The sequence below is a fragment of the Triticum urartu genome, chromosome 6A (genome assembly GCF_056163025.1).
Source record: "Triticum urartu cultivar PI428250 chromosome 6A, HENAU_Tu73, whole genome shotgun sequence".
NCBI classification, from domain to species: domain Eukaryota; kingdom Viridiplantae; phylum Streptophyta; class Magnoliopsida; order Poales; family Poaceae; genus Triticum; species Triticum urartu.
This window is the reverse complement of record NC_141878.1, coordinates 116,244,163-116,264,474: the sequence shown is the minus strand read 5'-3', so window position 1 is coordinate 116,264,474 and position 20,312 is coordinate 116,244,163.

Below are 20,312 nucleotides of genomic sequence, written 5' to 3'. Positions count from 1 at the left end.
TGTTCCGGAGCTCCGCCGGAGAGGGCCGTCATCACGGAGGGCTTCTACATCATCATAGTCTCTCCGATGAAGTGTGAGTAGTTTACCTCAGACCTTCGGGTCCATAGTTAGTAGCTATATGGTTTCTTCTCTCTTTTTGGATCTCAAAACAAAGTTCTCCCCCTCTATTGTGGAGATATATTCGATGTAATCTTCTTTTTGCGGTGTGTTTGTTGAGACTGGTGAATTGTGGGTTTATGATCAAGTCTATCTATGAATAATATTTGAATCTTCTCTGAATTCTTTTATGTATGATTGGTTATCTTTGCAAGTCTCTACGAATTATCCGTTTGGTTTGGCCAACTAGATTGGTAGTTCTTGCCATGGGAGAAGTGCTTAGCTTTGGGTTCGATCTTGCAGTGTCCTTTCCCACTGACAGAAGGGGCAGCAAGGCACGTATTGCATCGTTGCCATCGAGGATAACAAGATGGGGTTTATTTCATATTGCATGAATTTATCTCTCTACATCATGTCATCTTGCTTAAGGCGTTACTCTGTTATGAACTTAATACTCTAGATGCATGCTGGATAGCGGTCGATGAGTGCAGTAATAGTAGTAGATGCAGAATCCTTTCGGTCTACTTGTCACGGACGTGATGCCTATATACATGATCATGCCTAGATATTCTCATAACTATGCTCAATTCTGTCAATTGCTCAACAGTAATTTGTTCACCCACCGTAGAATACTTATGCTCTTGAGAGAAGCCACTAGTGAAACCTATGGCCCCCTGGTCTATTCTCATCATATTAATATTCATCACTTTAATCTTGCTTTGCTTTTTTACTTTGCCTTTTAGTTTTTTACTTTGCATCTCTATACCAAAAATACCACAAATATTATATCTATCAGATCTCACTCTCGTAAGTACCGTGAAGGGATTGACAACCCCTAATCGCGTTGGTTGCGAGTAGCTATCGTTTTGTGCAGGTACGAGGGACTTGAGCGTGGCCTCCTACTGGATTGATACCTTGGTTCTCAAAAACTGAGGGAAATACTTACGCTACTCTACTGCATCATCCCTTCCTCTTCGGGGAAATCCAACGCAAGCTCAAGAGGTAGCAAGCAGGATTTATGGCGCCGTTGCCGGGGAGTCTACGCAAAAAGTCAACATACCAAGTACCCATCACAATCCCTATCTCTTGCATTACATTATTTGCCATTTGCCTCTCGTTTTCCTCTCCCCCACTTCACCCTTGCCGTTTTATTCGCCCTCTCTTTCCCAATCTCCTTCTCCTTCTCCGCCTCTTTTGCCCATTTGCTTTCGTTTGCTTGTGTGCTAATTTGTTTGCTTGTCGTCATGGCTAGTCTCATATCTTCTCCGTTGTCTCCCGAGAGTGAAGTTCTAAATTTTAAACAAAGGGAGGGAGAAAATCTAAAAGATGCTTGGTATAGAATTTGCAATGCTCAAAATAGATCTACCAGGAAGAAATCTACCTTAATTCTTCTCCACAATTTTTATGTAGGTGTTAATCCTTGGTATATATATATATCCTTGATACCATTACCGGACGGAACTTCTTGGGTAGCCATACTTTTGATTCTTATAATGCTATGTTAAATTTATTTGGCTCACCACCTCTTTTGGTTAATGGAACCATGTTAACTTTGGAGCATGTTATGCAAAAACTTGAAATTATTGAAAATAAAGTTGCTACTATTGAATTAATTGGAAATCTAGATAAAAAGATCCACAATCAAATTACTCAATATGGGTCTAAGGTAGGAATGACTTTGAAAAATATTAGGGAAAAGGAACCCATAGTTAATGTGAAGATAAACTTAGATTCTACTAGAATTGATAAACTTGAGGGTATCATTACAAATTTGGGAACCGCTTTTTCTTCCGTAAAGAATACTCCAAGTCCTCCTACTAAAATTGCCAAGCTTATGTATGTTCCTAAAAATAAGGGTGAATCATCTAGTAAGGAAACTGCGGATCTTAAATCTATAAGTATTCATCCCAATCTTTTTGCTATCATTAAGGAACCAATTGCTACATATGAATTTTTCGGTCATGTGCCTAAAAGTTTGATAATAACTAGAAAAAATAAATTCCTAAGGGAAATAGATGCCTCATCGAAGAATTGCCTACTAAAGATGGCAATACCTAGATCTATCCTCGCTTTTACGCCTAGCTAGGGGCGTTAAACGATAGCGCTTGTTGGGAGGCAACCCAATTTTATTTTTATTCCTTGCCTTTTGCTCCTGCTTAGTAATAAATTATTTAGCCTCTGTTTTGGTTGTGTTTTTGTGTTTAATTAGTGTTTGTGCCAAGTAGAACCGTTGGTAAGACTTGGGGAAAGTCTTGTTGAACTTGCTGTAAAAAAAACAGAAACTTTAGCGCTCACGAGAACTGCTGTCATTTTTATTTGAAGAGCGCTATTTAGTTAATTCTTTTTTAATAGATAAATTCCTCACGTCCAGCAATTTATTTTAGAATTTTTGGGGTTCCAGATCCTGCGCTAGCTACAGATTACTACAGACTGTTCTGTTTTTGACAGATTCTGTTTTTCATGTGTTGTTTGCTTATTTTAATGAATCTATGGTTAGTAAAATAGTTTATAATCCATAGAGAAGTTGGAATACAATAGGTTTAACACCAATGTAAATAAAGAATGAGTTCATTATAGTACCTGAAGTGGTCTTTTGTTTTCTTTCGCTAACGGAGCTCACGAGTTTTCTACTTTAAGTTTTGTGTTGTGAAGTTTTCAAGTTTTGGGTGAATTCTTGTGATGGATTATGGAACAAGGAGTGGCAAGAGCCTAAGCTTGGGTATGCCCATGGCACCCCCAAGATAATCCAAGGACACCAAAAAGTCAAAGCTTGGGGATGCCCCGGAAGGCATCCCCTCTTTCGTCCACTTCCATCGGTAATTTACTTGGAGCTATATTTTTATTCACCAACATGATATGTGTTTTGCTTGGAGCGTCTTGTATTATTTTTTCTTTGTGTTTTAGTATGCCACAATCATCCTTGATGTACACACCTTTTGAGAGAGCCATACATGAATTAAAATTTGATAGAATACTCTATGTGCTTCACTTATATCTTTTGAGCTATGTAGTTTTGCTCTATGTGCTTCACTTATATCTTTTGAGCATTATAATTTTCCTCTATATGCTTCACTTAGATCTTTTAGAGCACAGTGGTGGATTTGTTTTAAAGAAACTATTGATCTCTCATGCTTCGCTTAAATTATTTTGAGAGTCTCTTAATAGCATGGTAATTTGCTTAATAATAATAAGCTTGGTATTCAAGATTTGTGAAACTTTCTTTTGAGTGTGTTGAATACTAAGGAAAGATTGAAGCATGATAATTGTTTTGAGATATGGAGGTGATAATATTAAATTCATGCTAGTTGAGTAATTGTGAATTTAAAGAATACTTGTGTTAAAGTTTGTGATTCCCGTAGCATGCACGTATGGTGAACCGTTATGTGATGAAGTCGGAGCATGATTTATTTATTGATTGTCTTCCTTATGAGTGGCGATCGGGGACGAGCGATGGTCTTTTCCTACCAATCTATCCCCCTAGGAGCATGCGCGTAATACTTTGCTTTGATAACTTCTAGATTTTTGCAATAAGTATATGAGTTCTTTATGACTAATGTTGAGTCCATGGATTATACGCACTTTCACCCTTCCACCTTTGCTAGCCTCTCTAATACCGCGCACCTTTCGCCGGTATCATACACCCACCATATACCTTCCTCAAAACAGCCACCATACCTACCTATCATGGCATTTCCATAGCCATTCCGAGATATATTGCCATGCAACTTTCCACCGTTCCGTTTATCATGACACATTCATCATTGTCATATTGCATATCCCGGTACACCGCCGGAGGCATTCATATAGAGTCATATTTTGTTCTAAGTATCGAGTTGTAATTGTTGAGTTGTAAGAAAAATAAAAGTGTGATGATCATCATTATTAGAGCATTGTCCCAGTGAGGAAAGAATGATGGAGACTATGATACCCCCACAAGTCGGGATGAGACTCCGGACGAAAAAAAGAGGCCAAAGAAGCCCAAATAAAAAGGTGCCATAAAAAAGGGGGAAAAGGCCCAAATAAAAAATGAGAGAAAAAGAGAGAAGGGACAATGTTACTATCCTTTTACCACACTTGTGCTTCAAAGTAGCACCATGATCTTCATAGTAGAGAGTCTCTTATGTTATCACTTTCATATACTAGTGGGAATCTTTCATTATAGAACTTGGCTTGTATATTCCAATGACGGGCTTCCGCAAATTGCTCTAGGTCTTCATGAGCAATCAAGTTGGATGCACACCCACTTAGTTTCTTTTTGAGCTTTCATATACTTATAGCTCTAGTGCATCCGTTGCATGGCAATCCCTACTCACTCACATTTATATCTATTGATGGGCATCTCCATAGCCCGTTGATACGCCTAGTTGATGTGAGACTATCTTCTCCTTTTTGTCTTCTCCACAACCACCATTCTATTCCACCTATAGTGCTATATCCATGGCTCACGCTCATGTATTGTGTGAAGATTGAAAAAGTTTTGAAAAAGTTAGAGTATGAAACAATTGCTTGGCTTGTCATCGGGGTTGTGCATGATTTAAATACTTTGTGTGGTGAAGATAGAGCATAGCCAGACTATATGATTTTGTAGGGATAACTTTCTTTGGCCATGTTATTTTGAGAAGACATAATTGCTTTGTTAGTATGCTTGAAGTATTATTATTTTTATGTCAATATAAACTTTTGTCTTGAATCTTTCGAATCTGAATATTCATATCACAATTAAGAAGATTTACATTGAAATTATGCCAAGTAGCACTCCGCATCAAAAATTCTTTTTTTACCATTTACCTACTCGAGGACGAGCAGGAATTAAGCTTGGGGATGCCTGATACGTCTCCAACGTATCTATAATTTTGATTGCTCCATGCTATATTATCTACTGTTTTGGACTATATTGGGCTTTATTTTCCACTTTTATATTATTTTTTGGACTAACCTATTAACTGGAGGCCCAGCCCAGAATTGCTGTTTTTTGCCTATTTCAGTGTTTCGAAGAAACGGAATATCAAACGGAGTCCAAATGGAATAAAACCTTCGGGAATGTGATTTTCTCACCGAACGTGATCCAGGAGACGTGGACCCTACTCCAAGGAGTCAAAGAGGCGGTCACGAGGGTGGGGGGCGCCCCCCTATGGCGCGCCCCCTGCCTCGTGGGCCCCTCGGTGCTCCACCGACGTACTCCTTCCTCCTATATATACCTACGTACCCCCAAACGATCAGAATAGGAGCCAAAAAACTAATTCCACCGCCGCAACTTTCTGTATCCATGAGATCCTATGTTGGGGCCTGTTCCGGAGCTCCGCCGGAGAGGGCCGTCATCACGGAGGGCTTCTACATCATCATAGCCTCTCCGACGAAGTGTGAGTAGTTTACCTTAGACCTTTGGGTCCATAGTTAGTAGCTAGATGGCTTCTTCTCTCTTTTTGGATCTCAATACAAAGTTCTCCCCCTCTCTTGTGGAGATCTATTTGATGTAATCTTCTTTTTGCGGTGTGTTTGTTGAGACCGATGAATTGTGGGTTTATGATCAAGTCTATCTATGAATAATATTTGAATCTTCTCTGAATTCTTTTATGTATGATTGGTTATCTTTGCAAGTCTCTTCGAATTATCCGTTTGGTTTGGCCAACTAGATTGGTAGTTCTTGCCATGGGAGAAGTGCTTAGCTTTGGGTTTGATCTTGCGGTGTCCTTTCCCAATGACAGAAGGGGCAGCAAGGCACGTATTGCATCGTTGCCATCGAGGATAACAAGATGGGGTTTATTTCATATTGCATGAATTTATGTCTCTACATCATGTCATCTTGCTTAAGGCGTTACTCTGTTTTTAACTTAATACTCTAGATGCATGCTGGATAGCGGTCGATGAGTGGAGTAATAGTAGTAGATGCAGAATCGTTTCGGTCTACTTGTCACAGACGTGATGCCTATATACATGATCATGCCTAGATATTCTCATAACTATGCTCAATTCTGTCAATTGCTCAACAGTAATTTGTTCACCCACCGTAGAATACTTATGCTCTTGAGAGAAGCCACTAGTGAAACCTATGGCCCCCGAGTCTATTCTCATCATATTAATCTTCATCACTTTAATCTTGCTTTGCTTTTTTACTTTGCCTTTTAGTTTTTTACTTTGCATCTCTATACCAAAAATACCAAAAATATTATATCTATCAGATCTCACTCTCGTAAGTGACCGTGAAGCGATTGACAACCCCTAATCGCATTGGTTGCGAGTAGCTATCGTTTTGTGCAGGTACGAGGGACTTGAGTGTGGCCTCCTACTGTATTGATACCTTGGTTCTCAAAAACTGAGGGAAATACTTACGCTACTCTGCTGCATCATCCCTTCCTCTTCGGGGAAATCCAGCGCAAGCTCAAGAGGTAGCACCCGGCATCTGGGATGTTGCCTTGGGGCGCCTCCAGAATTATCTCCCCTTGGTCCGGTGCCCTCTGAGACAACACCTCGATGTCGCCCGTGGGCCGGGGGCAGGTGGCTGTCAGGAGTGAATCGTTGTTCATCGCTGACTGGCCCAAAGACCCATCCGAAGAGGATACGTCGATGTGGGCTTTGGATGGACTGCACGATCATGTTTGACATGATAAGAAGCAATAAAAAACATACCAGAACTATTATAGTATCCGGATACTTACGACTTCGCCAGGGGCTTGTCCCTGGGCAACCACTCATCGCTGTAAGCGGCTGTTGTGGAGTGGTCCGAAGGAGGGTCCTTCCCTTCTTGGACCCTTCGGCCTCCCCAGATGGGGCGGCCATCCTTTTCTTGTCCCCCCCCAGTTGGGGGGGGAGAACTTTCCTCTTTTGCCTCCTTATTTTCGTGGGAGGAGTGCGCCTCGGTGTTTCTGGACGATGAGTCTGATACAACCTTGCACCGGAGACCTTTCCTGGTCCCCACGGCCTTCTTCTCCGGCGCCTCATAGGGCTTCGGAACCAGCATCTCCGTTAAGAGAGCCTTTGTTGGATCTTCGGGCAGTGGGGCCGGACAATCGATCCGCTCCGCTGTCGCCACCCAGTCCTGTTAAAATGGCGTGGAGGCTCAGATCCCTCACATGATTATACTAGGGAAAGGAACATCTTGTGAGATATAAAGAGCTTACCAGGTTGGCAGGGCGCTTTGCGCTGAGTCTGCGATCCTCGGTAAGGGGAGGAGGTACCTCGGCGGCCTTGAACAGCACCTTCCAGATGTCTTTGTGCATCGTGTCGAAAAGCTCTCGCAGCATCTGGTGCTTGGCCGAGTCGAACTCCCACATATTGAATGCCCGTCTTTGACACGGAAGGATCCGGTGAAAGAGCATGACCTGGACCACGTTGACAAGCTTGATTTTCTTGCTTATCATATTTTTAACAGAGCTCTGGAGTCCGGTCAGCTCCACCGATGAACCCCAGGATAGGCCCTTCTCTTTCCAGGAGGTGAGCCGCGTGGGGATGCCGGATCGAAATTCGGGGGCCGCCACCCAGTTGGTGTCGTGCGGCTCGGTGATGTAGAACCACCCCGATTACCACCCCTTCACGGTCTCCACATAGGAGCCTTCGAGCCAGGTGACGTTGGGCATTTTGCCCACCATGGCGCCTCCGCACTCCACTTGCTGGCCGACCACCACCTTTGGTTTCACGTTGAAGGTCTTCAGCCACAGGCCGAAGTGGGGCTTGATGCGGAGGAAGGCCTCGCACACGATGATAAACGCTGAGATGTTGTGGATGAAATTGGGGGCCAGATCATGGAAGTCCAGCCCGTTGTAGAACATGAGCCCGCGGACAAATGGGTGGAGGGGAAATCCCAGTCCATGAACGAAGTGGGTGAGGAATACAACCCTCTCATGGGGTTCTGGAGTAGGGATGATCTGCCCCGCGTCTGGGAGCCGGTGCGCGATGTCTGCGGCTAGGTATCTGACTTCCCGGAGCTTCGTAATGTCCTCCTCCGTAACGGAGGAGACCATCCACTTGCATCCCACTTCGGACATGTTTGGAATGGCTTTGCGTAGAATATGAGAACTTGGGCGCTGGAGCTCAAGTGCGCGAGAATGGATGGGCAGGGGAAGAAGGAGGCGTGGGTGAAAAAGAGGAATCCTTATCTCCTTATAAAGGTGGCAGGGATCCTGCGCCTCCCCACTTGCCCGGTAAACTCGATTATTCCCCAAGCGTCGCACTGAAGACTAGGTTGGATTACCCATACCAGTATTGATGAGAATCTCGAGATAGGGGGACACGATCTCTGCTTCGATAAGACATGCCCATAAAACCGCCTCACAACATGCGCAGTAGCTGGTTAGGGAGAATGGTTCGAATAAAGACCGGGTCGTGGCGTGGTGTCATGTTAGGAAAAGTTGTTAGCGGATTAGATTTGTGGAATATTGTACTCTCTACAGTGGTATGTGGAATTTGTTTTGCAGAGCCGGACACGACCCTTGTGTTCAAAATCTTCTATGGAGTATTTGGAGAAGGAACCCGCCTTGCAATGCCGAAGACAATCTGCGCGCCGGACTCATCGTCATTGAAGCCTGGTACAGGGGCTACTGAGGGAGTCTTGGATTAGGGGGTCCTCGGATAGCCGGACTATATACTTTGGCCGGACTGTTGGACTATGAAGATACAAGATTGAAGGATTCGCCCCGTGTCCGGGTGGGACTCTCCTTTGTGTGGAAGGCAAGCTTGGCGATTCAGATATGTAGATCTCCTTCTTTGTAACCAACTCTGTGTAACCCTAGCCCCCTCCGGTGTCTATATGAACCAACAGGTTTAGTCCGTAGGACAAGAACAATCATAATCATAGGCTAGCTTCTAGGGTTTAGCCTCTACGATCTCGTGGTAGATCAACTCTTGTAATACTCATATCATCAAGATCAATCAAGCAGGAAGTAGGGTATTACCTCCATCGAGAGGGCCCGAACCTGGGTAAACATTGTGTCCCCCGCCTCCTGTTACCATCAGCTTTAGACGCACAGTTCGGGACCCCTTACCCGAGATCCGCCGGTTTTGACACCGGCAGCGTGCTCTACCCTGATCTACCAAATCCCGAGCATTGGCACCACCGCGCACCGGGTCATGTCCAGGGGCGGGTTACGGTGTCTCTCACTGCTTGAAACGGCTGGTGAATCAATGTGTCTACTATAACTTTGGCTTGGGCGAGGGGTTGAATGAATCCTCTCACGACTATAGGAATAAGCCTCCTGCTGTACCAATGTTGTCTGAAGAAGCTCCCTAGCCCTCCGCGTTTCAACCACAGTTGGAGACTCGCCTTCCACCGGGAGAGCCGCCAATCGCGATGCCGCAGCGATCATGTTATCCAAAGGGTTAGGGTAATGACACGATGGTGTTGGAACATACTGCGGTGGAACATTGTTCAAACGAGGCGGATCCGTCACGCGTGGCTGAGTCGGCGCTCCAGCCCTAGGCGTGGTTACCGCCCAGTTTACCTCTGGCGGGTCACTGGTCCCTGCACCAAGTGTGTTGAAGAGGTTTCTCGCCTCGTAGACCGGAGGCAGATGACTCTGGTACCTTCTCCTCATGACGTCGTTTGAAGCGTTTTGATCCAACGAGAGCCGGAAGGAATCAGCCTGGATTTGTTGTGCCTGAGCATCCAAAACAGCTCGTTCCGCCGTCATCCTCGCATCCTCAGCCGCCAGATCCTCCTTGGCTTGAGCTATCTGATCCTGCAGTTTTGCAATATTCGCATTATGCTGATCCTGATCTGCGGGTTTGAGTTCTATTGTTACCAATGTTGTCAAGGTGTCCAATAAGTTGGACAAGACCTGAGATGGCGGGCGCGCGAGGCCTCCTGCCCCGGCCACCATCACCGTTGCTGAACCGGAAATCATTGCTGCTACCGTTGAACAATTCTGCACCGGCTATGTGCCGGCCATGAATATCGCGGCCCGGTTCAGCGGCTCACAGGGGTCCGGAATACTATCGCCATTGGAACAGCCCCCAAGCCTGCCATCCTGCAGTTGATACAACGAAGTAGTCTCACTCGTGGATGACTCACTATCACAGTAGATCTCTGTCTCACTGCTAGACGTAGATCCTTCCTCGAATTCCGCCCCATGGATGAACCCAACGAAGGCGCGCTTCACGGCGGGTTGAACCCGGGCGGGTCGTGCTCACTGAGCCGTCTCGACGATGTCGGTGCAGATGTCCGGCTCAGGGCCTGGATCGCCGATCTTGCTAATGAAGACATGGATTCCGCCGAAGGGGACCCGGTACCCGTACTCAATTGAGCCGGCCTCGGGGCCCCAGCCTGCGTCGTAGATGTAGAGCTTGCCGCGATGACTCTTGGTCATCTGGCCCACAACGTATCCTTTGATCCCTTCGAAGCTGCCCTGTAAGAACTTGAAACCACCGTGCATGGGCCCCACGGTGGGCGCCAAGTGTCGTGGAATTGTCCCGGCATATGTCCTAGTGTGAGGACTTAGTCGTGGAGCCATCGCACTAGGTTAGCTTAAAGGGGTTACACGGGACAAAGGACACAGGAATTTATACTAGTTCGGCCCCTTGCGGTGAAGGTAAAGGCCTACTCTAGTTGAGGTGGTATTGCTTAAGTCTTGATTACCAGGGAGTGAATACGCTTGACCTAGCTTTCGATCTTTTCTTTATTGCCCTAAGTCGCCACCGGGTCGTCCCTTTATATACACAGGTTGACGCCCGGCGGTTTACAGAGTCCCGGCCGGCTCATAAACAACGTGTCTAGCTCGGTGACTAACTGCACATGCCTTATACTACAAGTTACGTACATATGACGGTTCACAATTGTTTGGGCCTTAAGTCGCCTTCGGGCTCCGGGCTTTGTCATCTGCATAATAGACTACCGCCTTAAGCATTTTCATGGGCCTTGTCTTGATAAACCGCCAGGGACTTAACCCGGCCCCTCCTGGGCGGGTTAACCCAGTAGTCATATCCCCAACAAAACCCGTTGACCGTGTTATATGACAAAAATAGCCTAGACCCACATGTCGATTCTCTCTATCTCACAATGATAAGTGTGGCCCCGTTTGTTAGGAGTAACCAAGCGAATAATTTTACAGGAAAATAAGAACATTGTTGGTAGGCCCCACACTTTATTGTGCTGTAGTGAGATAGAGGGAGAGCTGGCATGTTGGTCCATTGGTATTTATGTCATTATAACATGGCAAAAGGGATTTGAGCCACAATAATGGTATCCGGCATAACACACCCCTCAAATAAAACTAAGCACCCTGAAATTCTTTGACAACTAAAGCACTGGCTATATGATGTTGGCCATATATATTATACGTACATAATGTGAAGAAACGAGTGGTAGTAGTACCAACTACAAGATGAACTATAAGAAATACTAGTATGTACGTACTGAAGAGTTAAAGTAACGAGAAGGAACATAACATAGTTATGCTGGGGGCTCAGCACAACACACCCCTCAAATAAAACTAAGCACCCTGAAATTAAACTAAGTAACTAATCCGGTAGACACTGCATTACAACCACCATGAGTAACGACACTGCCACCTTACTCGGACTTCTTGTCCACGTGCTCGACTTCGTCCTTGTCCCTCTTCCTCTTGGCCGATACTTCTTTGCTTGAACCACACACTTGGCTCTCGCTCTTCATCCAACCCTTGTACATATTGAAACAAAGGTAGGCACCCATTGCAGCGTAATTGATTTGGTCTCTATCTAGTACATTCCACTACCATGCAAGATGAAACTTGGCCGGAGGTTTCATCAGTTTACCGTACGAAGGATCAACCATGGTTGCTGCTAGGGTCAGCATTGAAGGCTGACGGGAGGACACCAGCACATTCCTCTAGATGTCGAAGGGCTGGCCTACAACGAGGCTTATCCGACCCAGGACTTCTTTGTCGTTCGTAAAGTCTACAGAAACGAATTTGACTTTGTCGCCCCGAGGAAGTTCTTAAAATCCTCGCACTCAACGTCAGCATGGCATATGTGGTATACCAAGCACAAGTTATGCACGCAAACCTGGATCATGGTGGGCTTCTTCTTCTGTTCCTCCTTTAGATTCTTCTCTTTTCCCAGGACTGTGGTATACTCAACATCTAGCCCAGCGACCCACTCATCACCCTTTGACTTTTCAAACATGTGTCTGAAGTGAGCAAGGCATCCTTTCACCGTCGCGGTAGAACATGTGTAGATGACATCGAACTCATCACCGGTGATGGTTCTAACCTTGTACTCACCGCCGATCATGGAGATTTGGGACGCCATGGATTTGGAAGGAGGGTTAGGATTAGTGGAACTGCTATAATGTGAAAGGACGGGATGACTAGGAGCGAACTGTCGTAACGTTAAAGGACGGTCGGGGACGAGTAGGAGCAAACTACTAGCGGTTTTTCGATTGTAAAAATGCTAAGTGGGGCGTGCGAACGACATGGTAGTGGCTTGCCCGGTGGATAAATGGATTCATGCATAGTACTATGGGGGCCCAATTAGATGTCATGTCTACTAGATGCCTGCTACGTCTTGAGCTTGCCTTGGTTTTCCCCGAAGAGGAAGGGATGATGCAGTAGAGTAGCGTAAGTATTTCCCTCAGTTTTTGAGAACCAAGGTATCAATCCAGTAGGAGGCCACGCTCAAGTCCCTCGTACCTGCACAAAACGATAGCTACTCGCAACCAACGCGATTAGGGGTTGTCAATCCCTTCACAGTCACTTACGAGAGTGAGATTTGATAGATATAATATTTTTGGTATTTTTGGTATAAAGATGCAAAGTAAAAAGTAAAGGCAAAGTAAAAAAGCAAAGCAAGATTAAAGTAATGGAGATTGATATGATGAGAATAGACCCGTGGGCCATAGGTTTCACTAGTGGCTTCTCTCAAGAGCATAAGTATTCTACGGTGGGTGAACAAATTACTGTTGAGCAATTGACAGAATTGAGCATAGTTATGAGAAAATCTAGGCATGATCATGTATATAGGCATCACGTCCGTGACAAGTAGACCGAAACGATTCTGCATCTACTACTATTACTCCACTCATCGACCGCTATCCAGCATGCATCTAGAGTATTAAGTTAAAAACAGAGTAACGCCTTAAGCAAGATGACATGATGTAGAGAGATAAATTCATGCAATATGAAATAAACCCCATCTTTTTATCCTCGATGGGAATGATGCAATACATGCCTTGTTGCCCCTTCTGTCACTGGGAAAGGACACCGCAAGATCGAACCCAAAGCTAAGCACTTCTCCCATGGCAAGAACTACCAATCTAGTTGGCCAAACCAAATAGATAATTCGAAGAGACTTGCAAAGATAACCAATCATACATAAAAGAATTCAGAGAAGATTCAAATATTATTCATAGATATACTTGATCATAAACCCACAATTCATCAGTCTCAACAAACACACCGCAAAAAGAAGATTACATCGAATAGATCTCCACAAAAGAGGGGGAGAACTTTGTATTGAGATCCAAAAGGAGAGAAGAAGCCATCTAGCTACTAACTATGGACCCGAAGGTCTGAGGTGAACTACTCACACTTCATCGGAGAGGCTATGATGGTGTAGAAGCCCTCCGTGATGACGGCCCTCTTCCGGCGGAGCTCCGAAACAGGCCCCAAGATGGGATCTCGTGGATACAGAAAGTTGCGGCGGTGGAATTAGGTTTTTGGCTCCCTCCCTGTTCGTTTGGGGGTACGTAGGTATATATAGGAGGAAGGAGTACGTCGGTAGAGCATCGAGGGCCCACGAGGCAGGGGGGCGCACCCTAGGGGGGCGCCCCCCACCCTCGTGACCGCCTCTTTGACTCCTTGGAGTAGGGTCCAAGTCTCCTGGATCACGTTCCGTGAGAAAATCACGTTCCTGAAGGTTTTATTCCGTTTGGACTCCGTTTGATATTCCGTTTATTCGAAACACTAAAATAGGCAAAAAACAGCAATTCTGGGCTGGGCCTCCGGTTAATAGGTTAGTCCCAAAAATAATATAAAAGTGCAAAATAAAGCCCAATATAGTCCAAAACAGTAGATAATATAGCATGGAGCAATCAAAAATTATAGATACGTTGGAGACGTATCAATGCCCAATTAAATGGCTTCATGCATCTACGTGTTCGCACGTCAAGCACTGGGAAAATTACAGGTGATACGAAGCTTTCCGTGCTCCCACGATACGGGCTTCCGAGAGCCCTTGGATCTGAGATCAAACGATTGCATGGTGTGATTCTAGACCTATGGGGGAATATCCTATCCTAGAGGGTTATTCTTTAAATTTTCAGCAACTTAGCATGCGACTGTTCGGTCTCAGATCCAATGGTTGTCAACAGCCCGTATCATGGTAGCGCCTACCACGACCGTCGCCTCGCTTGCGCGGTCGCGCCCTTGGAGATTTCAGATGGCTATAAATGAGAATTTTTTGCCTACTTCTCATGCATGAAACTACTTCCTCCATTCATGTGCGTTAGGCTATCTGATGCTGGTATGTCATACATAGTCATCACTTAGACACTCATACCACAAAGTTAGCTATAAGGTTGGTTATAAGAGTAATCTTTTTATGTCTCTCTATCTCTTTCTTCGTACTCCCTCCGTTTTAGTTTACAAGTCCTACGCGTATACCTAGGTTGTCATTTTATCACCGTAATATAAACTATATAACACAAAAATTGTACCATTTGAAAATAGAACATCCGAAGTTTGTAATGGTATGTTTTTTTTGTAATATATGGCTTATATTAGGTCGGTCAAATTGACGACCTAGGGGTACGCGCATGCCTTGTAAACTGAGAGAGAGGGAGTACTCCCTCTGTTCCATAATGTAGTGCATATAGATTTTTTGAAAAGTCAAACCTCACAAACTTTGACCAAGTTTGTGGAGAAAAACATTTACATCTAGAATACCAAACATATTTCACGAGATTCATCATAAGATGTAGTTTCATAATTTATATATTTTGTATTATAGATATAAATAGTTTTCTCTACAAACTTGGTCATAGTTTGCAAAGTTTGACTTCCCAAAAAATCTATATGCACTACGTTTTGGAATGGAGGGAGTAGTACTTATTGCATTTGCCAAAAGGAGTAAGGAGTACAGTACTTGGCACGTGTATACCATGGAGGTGGTCAGTAATCGGGAGACTTACGCCGGTCGTAGCGCCGCAGTTAAAATGATAATGGCAAGTCAAATCACAGGGCCCCACCTGTCCAACAGTAACTCGCCGTCAAATCACACAACCCTACGTTTGCAGCAGCCTACTCCCTCATCTTCTCGCCTCTCTGTCGAACCGACTAGGTGGAACTGCCTCGCCTACCGCGCGGGAAAAGCGCCGCCCTCGAATTTTAAATATAATTTTGTATCCATGGATTGCGCCATGGAGCAAAGCCTCAAGAAAACAACGGCACACATGTATACAGCATGCCCGTCCCGTTCGCGTCGCACCCCAGGCGGTCGGTCGGTCTGTCACGCTGCTCTTTGAATGGAATGCACATCATATTGCGTTTGCACACACATGTCGGACCGCAATTGAGAACCGACCACAAGCACACTCCTCGGCTCCGCAAGTCGGCTGAGTTAATAGAAGAGAGAGACGAGCAATATTACTGGACAGTGTTGTACAAACGTCGGTGCCTCGACAATCCCTGCATGACACGAAAGATCAGTTCATCCATGCATGCGACCAGACTCAGCAGACGGCTGGATTGGCTATCGTCTACATATTGTGCAGGCTGTGTTGTACAGGGCTGTAGTTCTGAAGAGAAATCTAAAAAAGGTTTCTCGTCATCTCGCAATATTAGGTGTCATGTGCTTCGAATCACTGCAAGGGTTAAACAGCGACAACTGAGTTCCTCCAAGGCGCTGGTCATTGGGGGCACATGCTCAAAGACTACTTGGCTGCCATCTAGGTGAAGCCGGCTATGTTAATTAGGACATCTATCGATGGACCCCTTCTCTACGAGTTTATCTTTAATTTGAGCTTTGATCCTCGTCTAGTTTGCCCGTCAGGATTCATGTTGTCTCCTTGGGGCAGTGAGGTTATGGTTTCTTGTCATGTGGCATTTTTCGTGTTATATGTTAATCCGGTGCTTTAGATCAAAATGACGACAACTGCGCCTCCGGGGCATGTGCATGAAGACTTCTCGATAGTCATTGATGAGGTCAAGCCGGCTTCGATAGATAAAAGAATACTACTCCACTATATAGGAAGGAGCCTTCGCACTTGCTTGCTAGTGTTGCTCTCTTCACACTGTCTCATCCTCTCTAGATCTAAACACGACAGCGGTGGCCACACTCTCTCTCTGCTCACCGCTGGTCATAGATCCAGCCGGATCCTCTCCACCGGGGAAGGTGAGAAGGTGCAAAGTTCACATGGTCATCCTCGGCGGCGGCTCTTACCCACTGCCGGCGTGTCCCAATCAGCGTGCCTTGTCGTTCTCTCCCACGCAGCGCCGGCTAGGGAGGGCCTCCGACCCCTTCTTCCTCGCTGCCGTAGTGTGGGCAGATCCGGCCTCCCGCCACCCACCTAGCGACATCCCGGCGACCCTCAGGTATAATTTCCTTTGAAACCGGCCTTGCTCTACTTCCCCAGCTCCTGACGTCGCTGCATTTGTATCTTTTACTATTTCTCAGGGCCCCTCATAGATAGGATCGATCAGCTGTTCGAAAGCCACCTAAATTTTTACTGTTAAGAGGTAAAACTAGTTCATGAAGTCAAATCTAGTACTACTTGGTTCAAAGAGGGAAGAAAGGGGTTGGGGGTGGGGAGATTTGTTACCTGAATCTAGGACTTGGTCGAAAGAGCAAATAATGGGGGCGAAAAGTAGCAGAGACTGGCTATCCAACTAGTCTCTTGGTCTAATAGGGAAATAAAGGGAAACACGGTACAAACTCAATATAAACCGATCTATTGGTTGAAAAAGGAAAGAAAGTGGGGACTGGGGGACAAGTCAACGGAGTATGTCCAATGCTAGATTTGCTAGCCTCACACGGTATAAGGTGGCTATACCGAACAAAAATTGCACCAACTGAGATATCTTGTTATGATGATTGTTGCCCCGAGCCCCTATTATGTAATGCCACTGGTAAAATGTAGGAGTTGCACTATTAAAAGTAAGGACACATTAAACCAATGTTGTTTTCAATGTAATGCCTCTAGTAATATGAATCAATGGCACTGTTTTTCATGTCCTGCTAAATTTCCCATAAAGATAAGTTGCTTCTTTTCGTTAGAAATGCAACTGTCCCAGTCCGCCTACTCTCCCATGCCCAAATACCAACTCTTTATCAATTGTTAATGTAATGTTGCTGGTAAAATGAAGCAATGGCACCATTAAAGTAATGTCGTATTTAACGGTGGTCATAGTTAATCCTAATGCCCACACTAATATCTAGCATTGATGTTGCTTTAGAAATTGCTACTGTCCTTGTAGGATCCACATTAAGATAAGGAACATGCTTCTTTTCATTTGATGTATGTTTCATCACTTGTTAGTCACCCTCCTTTCCACCTTTTTGTGCAAGCAGAGATATACATTTCACGCTTGATCTTAGTTAAACTACACAAATGACATCCAAATTATAGTTGAACATTCCACGAGCTTCAAAACCAACCTTGATGTTGCTCAATTTTATTGCAACTAATGAAGAAGGAGCTGCTAGCTCATGGGACATTGCTTCATTTTAGGTGAACTGCACAAAAAGGTCCCATGAATTAAATCATCCATGCATGTTGGTGACTGGTGTCATCCCTTGTACAATGGCGTTGACTACAAATATGGTTCCCATCATGAGGTATGTTCCTTTTTGGTCCGACCATTTGCCAAAGATCCTGCATGTTGAGTCTGCTCTTGTGCTACTATTTTGTCACTGTCATGATAAAGCAGTAATGTTATTATTTTGCACCTTAATCTAGTGGCACTATTAATTTGAGGCAATGTTTTGGCACCGCTAGTTCCACTGATTTTTTTATATATCGAAAGAGGGGGTTTCCTCCAATTTCATTAAAGAAACCCAACCATAGAGAACCATTATCTGACAACATCTCAGTGTAAATGGGCAGTTATGCAACTACTACTAGAACGGACCGAGTACTAGAAGGCAGGAGACAAGTTCGCCACATAAGCAGGCAAGTAGGGGGATGCAGCACCAGCTCGACCAAGTTTGGATTACAACCCAAATGCTACCATAGAAACATCGGGGGGAGATAGGGACTGAAAGAGCCAGCTTCAACATTCCAGTCTAAGCACCCCTGGCCTCCATCCTTGCGACGCACGGTACACCTCGCTTGCCACCTGCTCGACCCTAGTGCCACTGATAAAATGAAGTAATAATACTGTTACAATAGAGCGAGTGTCCTCTCTATCATTTCATTTCCAATGTAGATAAAGAAAGTGATTCTCTTTGTTAGTACATGTTTCATCAACTAGTCCCATTGTTAATGTTGAAGTGTTTCTGCAAACTGGGGTGCTTAATTTTAGTTGATCTGCACAAAAATAGAGATTGGAATGTCTCAAGGCCCCTCCTTGTACTACCACTGTACACTGATGTTCATCACTGGCAGAAGGTGTATCGGGGAGAATTGGGTTGATTTCCAGTATGAGGCCTGCCGTATGAGGCGTTGCAGGGCCCATCTCACCCGCGCAGCATGGCATACTATGATACTATCACAATATTTTCTTCTATTTATTAGTGTACGTTTCATCAACTAGTGCCACTATAATGTAATCACGCTTTTTCATTATCTGTGCAAACAGGGTTATTTAGCTGCATTTTGGTGGAACTGCACAAATGTACAGATGGAACCGGCATATATGCAGAGTGCGAAGTGTGCCAAGTAAAAATTACCGACACCAACCATGCTCCATCTAAGCATTGGCATCCACCACCACCAGTGGGATGTGTGGCGCTCTCTGTGGATGGATCTTTCTCAGCAGCAAATCCTCTTAACCAAATACTAGTAGCTTATATTAGCACTTTTCTAGGGAGTACTATTTTCTGAAAGAAGCACCAATCTATTTTTCTTTATTTGTACACAGTGTCACAACTTTGTTTTTGGTCCAAAGCTATTTTAGGGTGATTGGCATAGTACTCGAAGACTGATTGTAAGCATGATTTTCACTAGCCATCACACTAATTGTAAGCATGAGCAGATGGAAGATTAGGTTGGTGTGAAGCTTACCTTAAACCCTAGCGCCGTCGTTGAAACGAGGCAAGCGTCGAGGGAACCGTGGGGAACGGCGGGGAAGCGACATCATGCCATCCGGCCTCCTCTTGCGGTGGGAGAACGAATACTCCTGTGGCTCCGGCTGGCTCTGCACCCTCACGAACGACACACCATACTCGATCGATTCGTTATCCTCTGGATGCTCGACCTTCGACCTGTACGCCCACCACCTCCGCCTGACTTTCTCCTCGAGGAGGTGGTTTTGCAATGGAGAAGAGGTAGAGGCGTGATGGTGGTCTTGTAATGGAGAAGAGGGAGAGGCGAGACGGTGGTCTTGCAATGGAGAAGAGGGAGAGGCGAGATGGTGGTTTTGCAATGGAGAAGATGGAGAGGAGAGGGGTGGTTTTGCAATGGAGAAGAGGGAGAGGTGAGATGGTGGTTTTGGAATGGAAATGATGGAGAGGAGAGGAGGTGGTTTTGCAATGGAGAAGAGGGAGAGGAGCGTGCGGCAGCGATTCAGGATTGTACGAGAGGGCCGGCGCGCTGTAGCTGGATCAAAATCAAAATCAATTTACCCTTCAATTAAGAAAGCGGCCCCACATTAACTAGTATCCCTTTTATTCTGGGTCATAATTCACCATGATTTTCATAAATAAAATATATTTTATACATTGCAAAAATAATATAATTTGAAAGTAAATTCAGATACAAACCAAACGATACAATTTTTGGTGACATGCATTCACATTTTGCTTGTCAAATACAGTACATGGTCAAACTTTGACCCAAAATACGCAAAACAAAAATACTTCCAAGACCAGTGCCGCTCCTCTCCACTTAAAACCACCGCCGCTCCTCTCCTGTTCCAATCTAAATCCAGCACCGCTCCTCTCCTCTTCCATTTCAAAACCACCGCCCTCCTCTCCTGTTCCAATCCAAAACCAGCGTCGCTCCCCTCCCGTTCTAATCCAAAACCAGTGCTGCTCCTATCCTCTTCCATTCAAAAACCACCGCCGGCGAGTGAAGCTGTTGTGGAGAAGTAGATCGATGGAGGAGTACAACCGATACATGAGGATCGCAGACGGTGACCCTGTGAAGCTAG